Below are 12807 nucleotides of genomic sequence, written 5' to 3'. Positions count from 1 at the left end.
CATAAACACAGTTTCTTTTGCTTCCGTTTATAATTAATCTTAATTAGAAAATTGGAAAAACCCAGAGATGTGGCCATGATCACCCAGTAGCATTCTTGTGTCATTGTGATACCGGGCTTTACAGTGAGTCTCTTCAATATGTCACTTGTTCATAAGTAGTGAACTGGTCACATATCTTGTTTCCAAAAAGCATTACCATTTATTAAGTATCTAATATAACAACTTTTTTATATTAAATAGTTCTAATTCTCTCAAAAACCACATGTAAAAGATAAGGAAACTGGGGTTCTGGGAGCTTAACATAATTCCCCTGGGTCACAAAAGCAGTAAATCAACTAAACCAGGATTAAAACTCATATCTGCCTAACTCTGAAATAAATACCTCCTTATACATTTAGAACATTTTTATGGTATCCTTCAGCAAATCAGACAAGTTCTGACCACATCGAATTTTAGTTGACTGTATTTCTACAGATCTACCTACTTCTCAGGCCCATGTGTTGTTGGCTTTGTAAAAACGTTGCCAGTGCTCTCTATGGGATGTTGCTCCAGTTCCTCATTGCTGCAGGGATGCTTTGGCATTGCAGAACTCTTCTCCAATGTGACTGATATGGCTTGGCTGTGTCCCCACCCAAATCTCATCTTGAATTGTAATTCCCACAATTGCCACATGTTGTGGGAGATGCCAGGTGGGAGGTAATTAAATCATGGTGGCGGGTCTTTTCCATGCTATTCTCATGACAGTGAATAAGTCTCATGAGATGGTTTTATAAAGGGGAGTTTCCTGGCACATGTTCTCTTCTCTTGCCTGCTGCTGCTATGTGAGATGTGCCTTTCGCCTTCTGCCATCCTTGTGAGGCCTCCCCAGCCATGTGGAACTGTGAGTCCATTGAGCCTCTTTATTTTGTAAATTGCCCAATCTCAAGTATGTCTTTATTAGCAATGTGAAAACAGATTAATGCAATAAATTTGTAACAGTAGAGTGGGGCACTACTGAAAAGATTCCCAAAAATGTGGAAGTAACTTTAGAACTGGGTAACAAGCAGAGGTTGGAACAGTTGGAGGGCGCAAAAGAAGACAGGAAAGTGTGTGAAAGTTTGGAACTCCCTAGACATTTGTTGAATGGCTTTGACCAAAATGCCAGTAATGATATAGACAATGATATCCAGGCTGAGGTGCTCTCAGATGGAGATGAAGAACTTGTTGGGAACTGGAGCAAAGGTGACTCTTGTTATGTTTTAGCAAAGAGACTGGCAGCATTTTGCCCCTGCCCTAGAGATTTGTGGAACTTTGAACTTGAGAGAGGTGATTTAAGATATCTGGAGGAAGAAATTTTTTGTTTTTTTTTTCAGATGGAGTCTTGCTCTATCACCCAGGCTGTGGTGCAGTGGTGCTCTCTCGGCTCACTGCAACCTTTGCCTGTGGGTTCAAGCAATTCTCTACCTCAACCTCCTGAGTAGCTAGGATCACCTGAGTAACTGAGTAGCCACCACGTCTGGCTAATTTTTGTATTTTTAGTAGAGATGGGGTTTCACCATCTTGGCCAGACTGGTCTTGACCTCCTGACCTCATGATCCACCCACGTTGGCCTGTGAGCCACCACACCCCATCTGGAGGAAGACATTTCTAAGCAGCAAAACATTCTAGAGGTGACTTGGGTGTTCTTAAAAGCATTTAGTTTTAAAAGGGAAACAGAGCATAAAAGTTTGGAAAATTTGCCGCCTGATAATGCAATAGAAAAGAAAATCCCATTTTCTGAGGAGATATTCAAGCTGGCTGCAGAAATTTGCATAAGTAGTGAGGAGTCAAATGTTAATCAGGAAGACAATGGGGAAAATGCCTCCAGGGCTTGTCAGAGAACTTTGAGGCAGCCCCTCCCATCACAGGCCCAGAAGCCCAGGAGGAAATAATGGTTTCATGGGCCGGGCCCAGGGTCCCTCTGCTATATGCAGTCTAGGGACTTGGTTCCCTGCATCCTAGCCACTCCAGCCATGACTAAAATAGGCCAAGGTACAGTTTGGGCCATGGCTTCAGAGGATGCAAACCTCAAGCCTTGGCAGCTTCCACACTGTGTTGAGCCTGCGAGTGCACAGAAGTCAAGAATTGGGGTTTGGGAATCTTTACCTAGATTTCACAGGATGTATGGAAACACTTGGATCATCAGGCAGGTTTGCTGGAGGGGTGAGGTTTTCATGGAAAACCTCTGCTAGGGCAATGCAGAAAGAAAATGTGGGGTCAGAGCCCCCACACAGAGTCCCTACTGGAGCACTGCCTAGTGGAGCTGTGAGAAGAGGGCCATGGTCCTCCAGAGCCCAGAATGGTAGATCCACCAATAGCTTGCACTGTGTACATGGAAAAGCTGTAGACACTCAATGCCAGCCCATGAAAGCAGCCAGGAGGGAGGCTGTACACTGCAAAGCCATGGAGCAGAGCTGCCCAAGACAATGGAACCCACCTCTTGCATCAGTGTGATCTGGATATGAGACATGGAGTCAAAGGAGATAATTTTGGAGCTTTAAGATTTGACTGCCCCCTGGATTTTGGGCTTGCATGGGGCCTTTAGCCCCTTCATTTTGGCCAGTACCTCCTGTTTGGAATAGGTGTATTTATCCAATGCCTGTACCCACATTTTATCTAGGATGTAACTGACTTGGTATTGATTTTACTGGCTCATTGGCAGAAGGGACTTGCCTTGTCTCAGATGAGACTTTGGACTGTGGACTTTTGAGTTAATGCTGAGAAACTAACTTTTATGAATTTATCTCTCTGTGGCCTCAGTCATTTTGAAAGTTGATTTTTCAGAATCTTTTCTGTCTTCTCCCCAGATTCCAAGTAATATATAGTCTTTCTCCAAACACTCACCATTACTAGCTGTTTTCTTTGCTTACTCTCTTTTCACACTCTTCACCAACACCTCCTTCCCAAACCTGGGCTGCCTGCACGTGGATCATTCTTTTTTTCCTTTTCATATGGTCTGCTGAGAAGGATTATCTGTTTTCTTGTCTGAATGTGTTTCTTCTCAGGAATAATTTTCCTCATGATCTCTTGAATATGTTTTTCATATTGTTGTTAAATAATGTATGATGACTAAATGTCTACATTTTCTAAGACCAACTCATTTTTACAGTTATACACATATTTTTGTTTTCTCTAAATGCAAATTTTCAAATGGTCAAATGAAGTAAGAGCCTTGCTCAATTTATTGACCTGCACTTTTACTCCTCATCTCTATTCCATGCTAAAGTAGAAGAAATCAAAGGATTTTCATAAAATCCTGTACATGATTTAAAATTGAAAACCTACATTTTATATGTAATTTGTGCTTTAGTTTATCATTGTAAACAAAATACTAATCAATATTTTTTCTTTCTTTTTTTTTTTTTTTTGAGACGGAGTCTCGCTCTGTGGCCCAGGCTGGAGTGCAGTGGCTGGATCTCAGCTCACTGCAAGCTCCGCCTCCCGGGTTCAAGCCATTCTCCCGCCTCAGCCTCCCGAGTAGCTGGGACTACAGGCGCCCGCCACCTCACCTGGCTAGTTTTTTGTATTTTTTAGTAGAGATGGGGTTTCACCGTGTTAGCCAGGATGGTCTCGATCTCCTGACCTCGTGATCCGCCCGTCTCGGCCTCCCAAAGTGCTGGGATTACAGGCTTGAGCCACCGCGCCCGGCCCAATATTTTTTCAATAAAAATTTTTATCCACTTTGGTTCAGAAGCAAATTTAGAGTCATGTGATGAAAATGATCCATGCTTACAGGATTGCTAGTTATACATGGATTATTCATAGTAACTTAACTACTGGTCGTCTTATTATTATTCATTGTCCCATACATTTCTAAGTCATGTTCTCCAGCTAATAACAATGAAACTTTCATGTTAATATTAGCTAAACTTGTTAGTGAGGTTATATCTTCTGGGACGAAGTAAAAACAAAAGCTATAGAATGCATTTGCAAGCCAGATAGAAATAATATGAAGATTTATTAGCTTTTGGCATCGTAACACATTTTTCCTCCATTGATTCAAATAATTCAAATAATTCTCTGAGACAGTTTCATTAAAAAATAATGAATAAACTCAAAACTTGTGGAATTTCTGGACCTAAATGTAGACTTATAGTAAAGTTGTAAAATCACCTTGCTTTTGTAGTCTGACCATGATATGCATAGCAACTGGAGGGAATGTATGAACCAGAATGAATTGAACAAGTAAAGATTTTATTGCAATAAGAGATAATGAGAAAAATGCAGTTTTTAAACTGTTTCTCTGAGCAATAGCCAAGGGCTATAAAAACATGTCTGTTGAGGGGATCATGGAGACAGAATGTGGCTAAGAGAGACATGAGATAGAGTCGTTGTATTGGTCCATTTTCACACCCTGAGAAGAAACACATTCAGAAGGGGAAACAGATAATCCCTCTCAGCAGACCATATAAAAAGGAAAAAAGAAGGATCCACATGCTGGCAGCCCAGGTTTCGGAAAGAGGTGTTTGATGGTGAGGAGTATGAAAAGAGAGTAAGTAAACAAAATAGCTAGTAATAGTGAGTGTTTGGAGAAAGACCATAAGTTACTTGGAATCTGGGGAGAAGCCAGAAAAGATTCTGAAAAATCAGATTTCAAAATGATTGAGACTACAGAGAGATAAATTAATAAAAGGTATTTTTCTTTGTCTTCTATATCATGCAGTGTTGAACTTTGCCATCCACATTTGGCTACGACAGACTATGTATTTTGGTTGTTTGCATACATTTCTTCGTATTGTGATTCTGTGCTGAGATGGATCACAGAATGGCTTAACTTTAAAACTGTTGTAAGTAACATATATAGCTAATATATAAAAATAAGTAACAATCATGTAATATTTAATATATTCACATAAGTATACATAAATCCTGTTCCATGAAAAATATGTGAAAAACATTTCAAATAACCTAATGTACATAGTTTAGTAATAAAAATGCACACATTTTTTGTTTTGATAGAATAGTTTTAAATTTCACACATAATCACTTTCATTTTTATATTAAAAGTGAAGAGTCTACAGAAATTACAGTGGTAATTGTGCTATAGCAACCCATAGAAAGGATAACTAGAAAATATGTCTTTGCACACTGTATACTGCTATTTCCATTTTGTGGCTTATGTATTTTAAGAAATTAAACTTTATTATTTCAAGAGGAGATTTATTTGAAAATCAATTGAAGAAGAAAACTAAAACTTATATAAGAAAATATTGATATTATATGCACATTCACCTAAATGTGATGATATTAATAATACAAATAGTTGAAATTGATTACATAGGGAATAAGGTATTCATTCCATAACCTGTAGACAACATATTTTTAAGAGTTTCATGATCTACAGACTAAGCTAGCTGGGCAGTCACAATATTTTAAAATTAACCAAAACAATCAATAAATTAAAACAGTATATTTAAATAGGTCATGTTTTTCTAATTAATTCTTTTATATATTATTTGTATATGATTTATACATATATACTGTAGGTATATATATTAGACAGGTATGTTTTGTACATAAGTGTGGGGTGAGAGAAAAAGGAGGTATTTACTACTACCTAGTGATATTACTGCTAGCATCCAAATTGATAAGTTTAAACCCTAGATAAATGAAAAACTATCTAAGGTTATTAGGGAGATAAACAACCAGAATATATTCCTATTCTTATGTAAACTAATGCAATGTTAACATATTTCAAGGCATCGATTATGTTACAGATTTATATTTCTTCCTCACAATAGCAAGAAGAGTAGGAATTACATACTGTGCGCAGTGATGTTTTTGCCTCTCTGAAGAGTTGAAGTCAAGTATACCATATTTAATCACAGAATATGAAACATAATAAGTCACATATGAAAAAATATGCAAGACAGTTGAAAGAAGGAAATGAAAAATAAAAAGGCAGGAAGAAAAAAGAGAAAGAAGGAAGGGGAAGAGGAGAAGAGGGGCGGAGGGAGGGAGGGAAGGAAGACTGTTAGCACCACACAAGCAAATAGAATGCAGAAGTCAGCACTATGCTTCCAAAGGCAAGAGAAAGTCATAACTTCCCCACTAACTTCCCAACCACTTTCACCTCCCAGGCAAAAGCAATTAGGTTTCACACCATCAGAGGATGATTAGTGGGCGAACCCAGGGCAGAAGTTACTGAGGTTAATTGAAGAGTAAAAAGCAGCAAGATTGGGACACTGATTGGTGGTTTTGGTGGGAGTGGTAGAGACCCAGGCCTTGCCAATAGGCCGTGCGCCAGAAGGGAATCTCTGGGAGAAGAAGCCAGCTACTGCACACAGGCTAGAGGACAGGGGTGACTCAGGCACAGGCCAGAGTCACTGCTGGGATAGCTGTGCTCATTGAACAGGACCACCAGTAATGATGCCCACTTCTAAGAGACACGGGACACCTGATCTGTCACTGCAGAAAATACCACTTAGCAGCACTGTCAGGTGGCCAAAGAGGTGACAGCAAAAATGACACTTACTATGACTATAACTGAGCCTACATCAACTTTCCTAACAGTGTGAGTCCCTGGATCCTGAGGTTTAAAACTTAAATAGACTTGATTCCTAAAACCACTTCCAGTTCTAAACACCCTATTTAATTTTGTGATTGGGCTAAAAGGTTGTCACTGAAATTTCTTTCACTGGAATAGTCCCTGGAGTTATTTCAATATACTCTTACTAGAAATAAAATTTTTGACTTTGAATCTAGCTAGCCACATCCAAAGCGAGTTGATTTACCTTAAGTTAAATGATAGCCAAATTATACTTTAAGGGATTAGTTTATGTATTAAAGAAAGAGTTACATATATAAATATGTAGAATATTTAAGTCATTTGTATATAATTATGCTAAGAAAAAGTTTAACTTCTATTAAGGGCCTGAGAAAAAAAACATATTCAAAGATTTGGGACATTGGAGAAATAGAATGCTATATCCACTGTAGCCACATGACCAAATTGCGACTTTATAGACACACTTGGAATAGAAAGGAACCTTTAAGGGCATCTGATTTGAAATTTCTTCTCTAGCATCTAACACTCCTGCTGATGCAGGAATTATTACATCCCGTGGTCTTCCCTCTCCAGAGGCAGTCAGAAGCATTTTAAGCAGTTTGATTAGAAAAATCTTCCTTATGTTAATCTGAAATAATTCTCCTAGACATTTTTTCACTTTCTTTATTCTAGTCTAAAACTGCAAGTCCACAAGGAGCAAATTAAATGCCTCTTGCACACGAAAACTCTTGGTTTGTTCAGAATGAGCCCTCAAACTTCCCTGTAGCCTTCCCTTCTATAGACCCAATAGCATAATTCTTTCAAGGAAGCATCATGTGTCATGTTTTCAATTCCCTTTATAATTCCAATCCCTAACCTCTGAACATCTTCCAGTTTGTCAATCTCTCTCTTAAAGCCTGATGCTAAGCCAAATGTTCTAGCTAAGATAAAACAAAATTAGTGGAAAACAGAACCATCCCTTCCATTATTCTATACATTGATCAACGTAGCCAAGATCAAATTAACTGTTCTAGAAGGTGTCAATTACTATGATTCCTATCGGTGATGTGGCTCACTGTGTACATGTCAATTAGTCTTCAGAATACTTTTTGAAAAGAAGAAAAAGAGAGACTATATGTGATGTCTCTTAATCCTCTATTAAAATACAAAAACAAATGTTCACCATGCCATCTTAACAGGACTCCAGAAGTAATTTATGCTATTTCTGGAGTGTTATTTCACCTACTCACACTCATGGGGTTGGCTTTACTCAATGCAAAAAAAGAGAAAAGCAACTCTAAGGCTTACCAAATGTGCAATACAAGCACCTGTTACAGGGAAGGTAGTTGGCACTGAAGTTGGGCACTGAAGTACAAAGCATCTCACCTTTCTTTGTTTTCTCCTTAAAGTGACCCAGCATATCAAGATTAGAACCTTCAAAAGTGACAAATTCCAAACATAAAAATATTTTTCTACAAACTGTCCAACACCAATTTTATGAGCCAGATATCCACGGAAAAATGGTGTTTGTTTTGCTATTCTGGCATCATTCCCCCTAGTCACTTGAAAACAAGGAAATAGAAGTATTTGAAAGATATATTTTCATCAACAGGATTGGAAAAGAGCAGCACTGAATAGAACTTTAAAAACTATGGTTTTGATGAAGGATTATCACTAATTTCAAGTAAATTTCTGTGTCATAATCAAGAGAGGTACATAAGGAAAAATTCCATAAATAAATATAACTGCTAACATGCATTATCTTCTTATTCATCATTTGTCTGTGTGGATAAAAATAAAAATATCTTTAAAAATAAGCTAGTCACTTGATTTTTTGTGTGTATTCTAATCAAAGTCCCGACAGTCACAGTACCTGCCAGGTGTCTTACCTCTTGTCTATCATTTTAAGTCCTTCATCCCCAAATCATGAAATCAAGCTAGTATTCAGGCAAACAACCATTTTCCTCCACAGGTCACTTAGCAATGAATGCATCCATTGCTTGACTAAGGCTACTCTGAGCAAATATTTCAGAGTATCTATTCCTAGAGAATTGTACTAGCAGCTACAACAAGACCAGACTCTTCTTCATGAACTAGTAATGTAATGCCTGTAACAAACTTTATTGCCACTATTAGTACAAGATCCATACTAGTTTCTGTTAATTAGGTATTTATTTACATGAACCAAAGAGTCAGCAATTTCAAATAAAAAAGTACTTTAGACATCATCTGACCTAATTCCTTCTCTGTCTAGGTAGGACACTAAAGCCCAGAGAGCCTTGTCAGGAAGCCATATAACCCCAAATTGTCTACTGAGTCATGTTTATTTTCAATAAGCAACCTACCACTTCTATAAGGTATAAGAAGTAGAATTAAATATACTATTTTGAATAATAAAGAGGCAAAGAATATTTCCTAAGCATTGAGACTTTTAATTGTGTCTTGTTTCTACCTGGGTAACCTTTATAGAATATTCTCCACTAGCCACCTTTACCTAGATGACTCCAACTTGTCTTTAGAAGTCAGCTCAGAGGTCATTTCCTCAAAAAAATCTTCTGTCACTCCCAGCATTGAATTAAATGTCTATGTTATACAGTGATATGGCTTGGCTGTGTCCCCACCCAAATCTCATCTTGAATTGTATAATAATCCCCACACGCCATGGGGGGGCCCTGGTGGGAGGTAATTGAATCACAGTGGGGGTTATCCTCATGCTGTTCTCCTGATACTGAGTGAGTTCTCATGAGATCTGATGGTTTGAAAAGGCACATCCCTCTGCTTCGCTCAGCACTTCCCCTTCCTGCCGCCATGAGAAGAACATGTTTGCTTCCCTTTCCACCATGATTGTAATTATCCTGAGTCCTCCTAACACATGAAGAAATGTGAGGCAATTAAACCTCCTTTCTTTATAAATTACCTAGTCTCATGCCTTATTAGCAGCATGAGAACAGACTAACATGTATAATTTTCTTGTCCCATCTTTACTCAAAATTTGTCACATTTATAATTGTACATTCATCTGTGGTTGTGTGGTTAACATCTGCCACCCCTACTAGACTCAAAATTCAGTGAATCAGAAATAGCATCTCTGTATTTGCCCATTATTGCACATGAGCTCTTAGATCATGGTTCCAGCACCCAGTAGGTACTCAGTATGTACTATTGCATATCTAGTCAACCTCTCAAGCAGACTTGTGTAACTTTGGAGTAAATCACAAAGTTTAGAAGACTACCAGAGATACAGCTTATTTATTATCCCCAGTTAGAAAATGTTTGAAAGTTTTCTTTTGAATTCTAAGAAAAATTAAAGCTGAAAAATGTCCATAGTAATTAAATAGGGAAATTGCTTTCCACAGTGACCTTTAAATTAACATCTTCTATCTTTAACGTGTTCTGTTTTTGCAATAACTTTCATACCGTCTCTGATTTTCAAAAGACGTAGAGCTCATGGAGAGGACTCAGAGAAATTCCAAATGCGTTTGGAAGGAAGGAAGGAAGGGAGGGAGGGAGGGAGGAAGGAAGGAAGGAGAAAACCTAATAATTACAAGATTATGTTACTTTCTCATTCACACTTCATTTGCAATTTTCACTTTCAATTCATCTTGACACCAGCTATTTAAAAAATGAGTGAGTTTATCAGTATCCAAACGCAGTTCTGAGGGAGAGAACATTTATTGATTTTGTTCTTTATTTAATTAGTTGGAAAATAATAATCCATCACATAAGGTTTTGTGGTTATGTCTAAACCCAGCAGTGACTTTATCTTCTTTTTTTATTTGCTTTCACTCCTTTGAGTCCTGGTTCAGTTTTGCTCCATATTTTCATAAATTTCATTTCTGAGTCCCAACCTTTCTCTTTTCCTCTCCTGGGATTTCCTTATGAAAAATGTCTTCAGGCTTTTTATTTGTCTATAAGTATTTGGAAAACATTTATTCAGGACCTACAACTTTATGTTTGGTATTTTTTATATTGATGATATTCCAAAGCTTATTGGGTTTATTCTATAATTTACTCATTTTCTTATTTCCTCTGGTATTTTCAAGTGCTACTTAAACATTTTTTAACCAATAAAGCTATTTTTTTGTAATTTATAAGACAGAAGCTCAAGTTAACTGAATTCACCAAAGCTATCAGAGGGTTACATTATAGGCACATTAAGCCTGTTTAAAATGATCAGCTTCCTTGCTATACACAAATTTCCAAATAATGGCATCTAGGTCATCTTTGCACCTGTTCTTTCATCACAGATACACTCTCATTAAAGGGACCCCTTATTGCTTTCCTTATCACCATTTCCTGGTCAAGGCCATATGTCAAAGCAATGTTGACCTTGTGTCACCAAATGAAAATTCTAGAAGTCAGGCCTTTAGATGTGAAATTTATTAAAATCACTCTCTTAATTTACCACTTGGTTCTTTTCCTTCATAACTTATGCTTTCTTTCTTTTATTAGACAAGAAAGTTTTCTGACCCTAAGCATTTTCCCAGTTGTCACAAAAATTATGCTAGCTCATAAAATTTGTCTTTTCCAAGTTCATTTTCCTTTTGAACATTTATAGCTATGATTCTCTTTTTTCATCTTTTTCAAAGTCATTATAGATTATACTCTATTCATTTCATGTTTGTACTAATTCGAATTTAATAAACCAATGTGCTAATTCCTCTTTTTCAAAATCCAAATAATGACTGTAATTTCCTTTTCAAATATTTGAAAATGCTATTTCAGTCTTCTATTTGTAATGCTTCCTTTTTTATTGCTTCTGTCCGGACAGTACTTTAAAATTATACTGTATAAAATAAGATATTCATAATTAATACTTCCCACATGCTGACACATATTTACCCCAAACTGTAATCCCAGACTTTCAAATATGAATTTGTAAACTTTAATTTTAATTTCAAGTGCAGGTTTGTTACCTAGGTAAACTTGTGTTATGGGGGTTTGTTGTACAGATTATTTCATCACCCGGGTATTAAGCCTAGTACACTTTTGTTATTTTACCTGATCCTCTCCCTTCTCTCACCCTCCATTCTCCAAAAGGTCCAATATGTATTGTTCCCCTCTACACGTCCATTTGTTCTCATAATTTAGCTCCCACTTATAAGTGAGAACATGTGGTATTTGGTTCTCAGTTCCTGTGTTAGTTTGCTAAGTATAATATGGCCAAAGTAATATGAATCATTCTATTATAAGACACACGCACATGCATGTGTATATTTATTGCCATGCTATTCACAATAGCAAAGACATGGAATTAACCTAAATATCTATCAATGATAGACCGGATAAAGAAAATGTGGTACATATACACCATAGAATACTATACAACTAGCTCTCGGTTTTCGGCTCGGAGGAGGCCAAGGTGCAACTTTCTTCGGTTGTCCCGAATCCGGGTTCATCCGATACCAGCCGCCTCCACCATGCCACCGAAGTTCGACCCCAACGAGATCAAAGTCTTATACCTGAGGTACACCGGAGGCGAGGTCGGTGCCACTTCTGCACTGGCCCCCAAGATCGGTCCCCGGGGTCTGTCTCCGAAAAAGGTTGGTGATGACATTACCAAGGCAATGGGTGACTGGAAGGGCCTGAGGAGTACAGTGAAACTGACCATTCAGAACAGACAGGCCCAGATTGAGGTGGTGCCTTCTGCCTCTGCCCTGGTCATCAAAGGCCTCAAAGAACCACCAAGAGACAGAAAGAAACAGAAGAACATTAAACACAGTGGGAATATCACTTTTGATGAGATCGTCAACGTTGCTCGACAGATGCGGCACCGATCCTTAGCCAGAGAACTCTCTGGAACCATTAAAGAGATCCTGGGACTGCCCAGTCTGTGGACTGTAACGTTGATGGCCGCCACCCTCAAGACATCATAGATGACATCCAACTGCTGTGGAATGCCCAGTCGGTTAAGTACAAAGGGAAGTAGTTCAATAAAGGATCATTTGACAAAAAAAAAATGTCACACCAGTTTGGAGTGTAGGAATGTACAATGTCAATTATTATCCAGCATGATTTAGAAGACAGAATACAAAAGCCAAGAAGGGAAACTTGTAGTTCAAACTTTGTATAAGAGAGAGTTCAAATAGAAAAGGAGGTAAAGAATTGAGTTCACACAAAAATGAGTTGAAATTATTAGGAATTAAGAAAAACTGACAGACATTAATGAAATGGAAGAAGCCAAGGGACCAGCGATCAGAGTGTGGGTGACATGTATGTATTGAGGCAGGCCTTGCCTTAGCCACTGTGAGGACTAGGGCCAGAGTACAAATGATGATTCCCACACTAGATACCTACACATT

The 12807-nt window shown here is 37.9% G+C and overlaps 1 pseudogene across 1 annotated transcript; it reads left to right on the top strand.

Moving 5' to 3' along the window:
* Window positions 1-11843: 11843 nt before the first annotated feature.
* LOC105500854 lies at window positions 11844-12434 on the top strand (annotated as a pseudogene). The gene has a single exon (XR_001000097.1). The product of XR_001000097.1 is annotated as a 60S ribosomal protein L12 pseudogene (transcript).
* Window positions 12435-12807: the final 373 nt, after the last annotated feature.

This window comes from Colobus angolensis, unplaced genomic scaffold, assembly GCF_000951035.1.
Source record: "Colobus angolensis palliatus isolate OR3802 unplaced genomic scaffold, Cang.pa_1.0 Scaffold69, whole genome shotgun sequence".
NCBI lineage: Eukaryota > Metazoa > Chordata > Mammalia > Primates > Cercopithecidae > Colobus > Colobus angolensis.
This window is presented reverse-complemented; position numbering and strand designations above follow the sequence as displayed.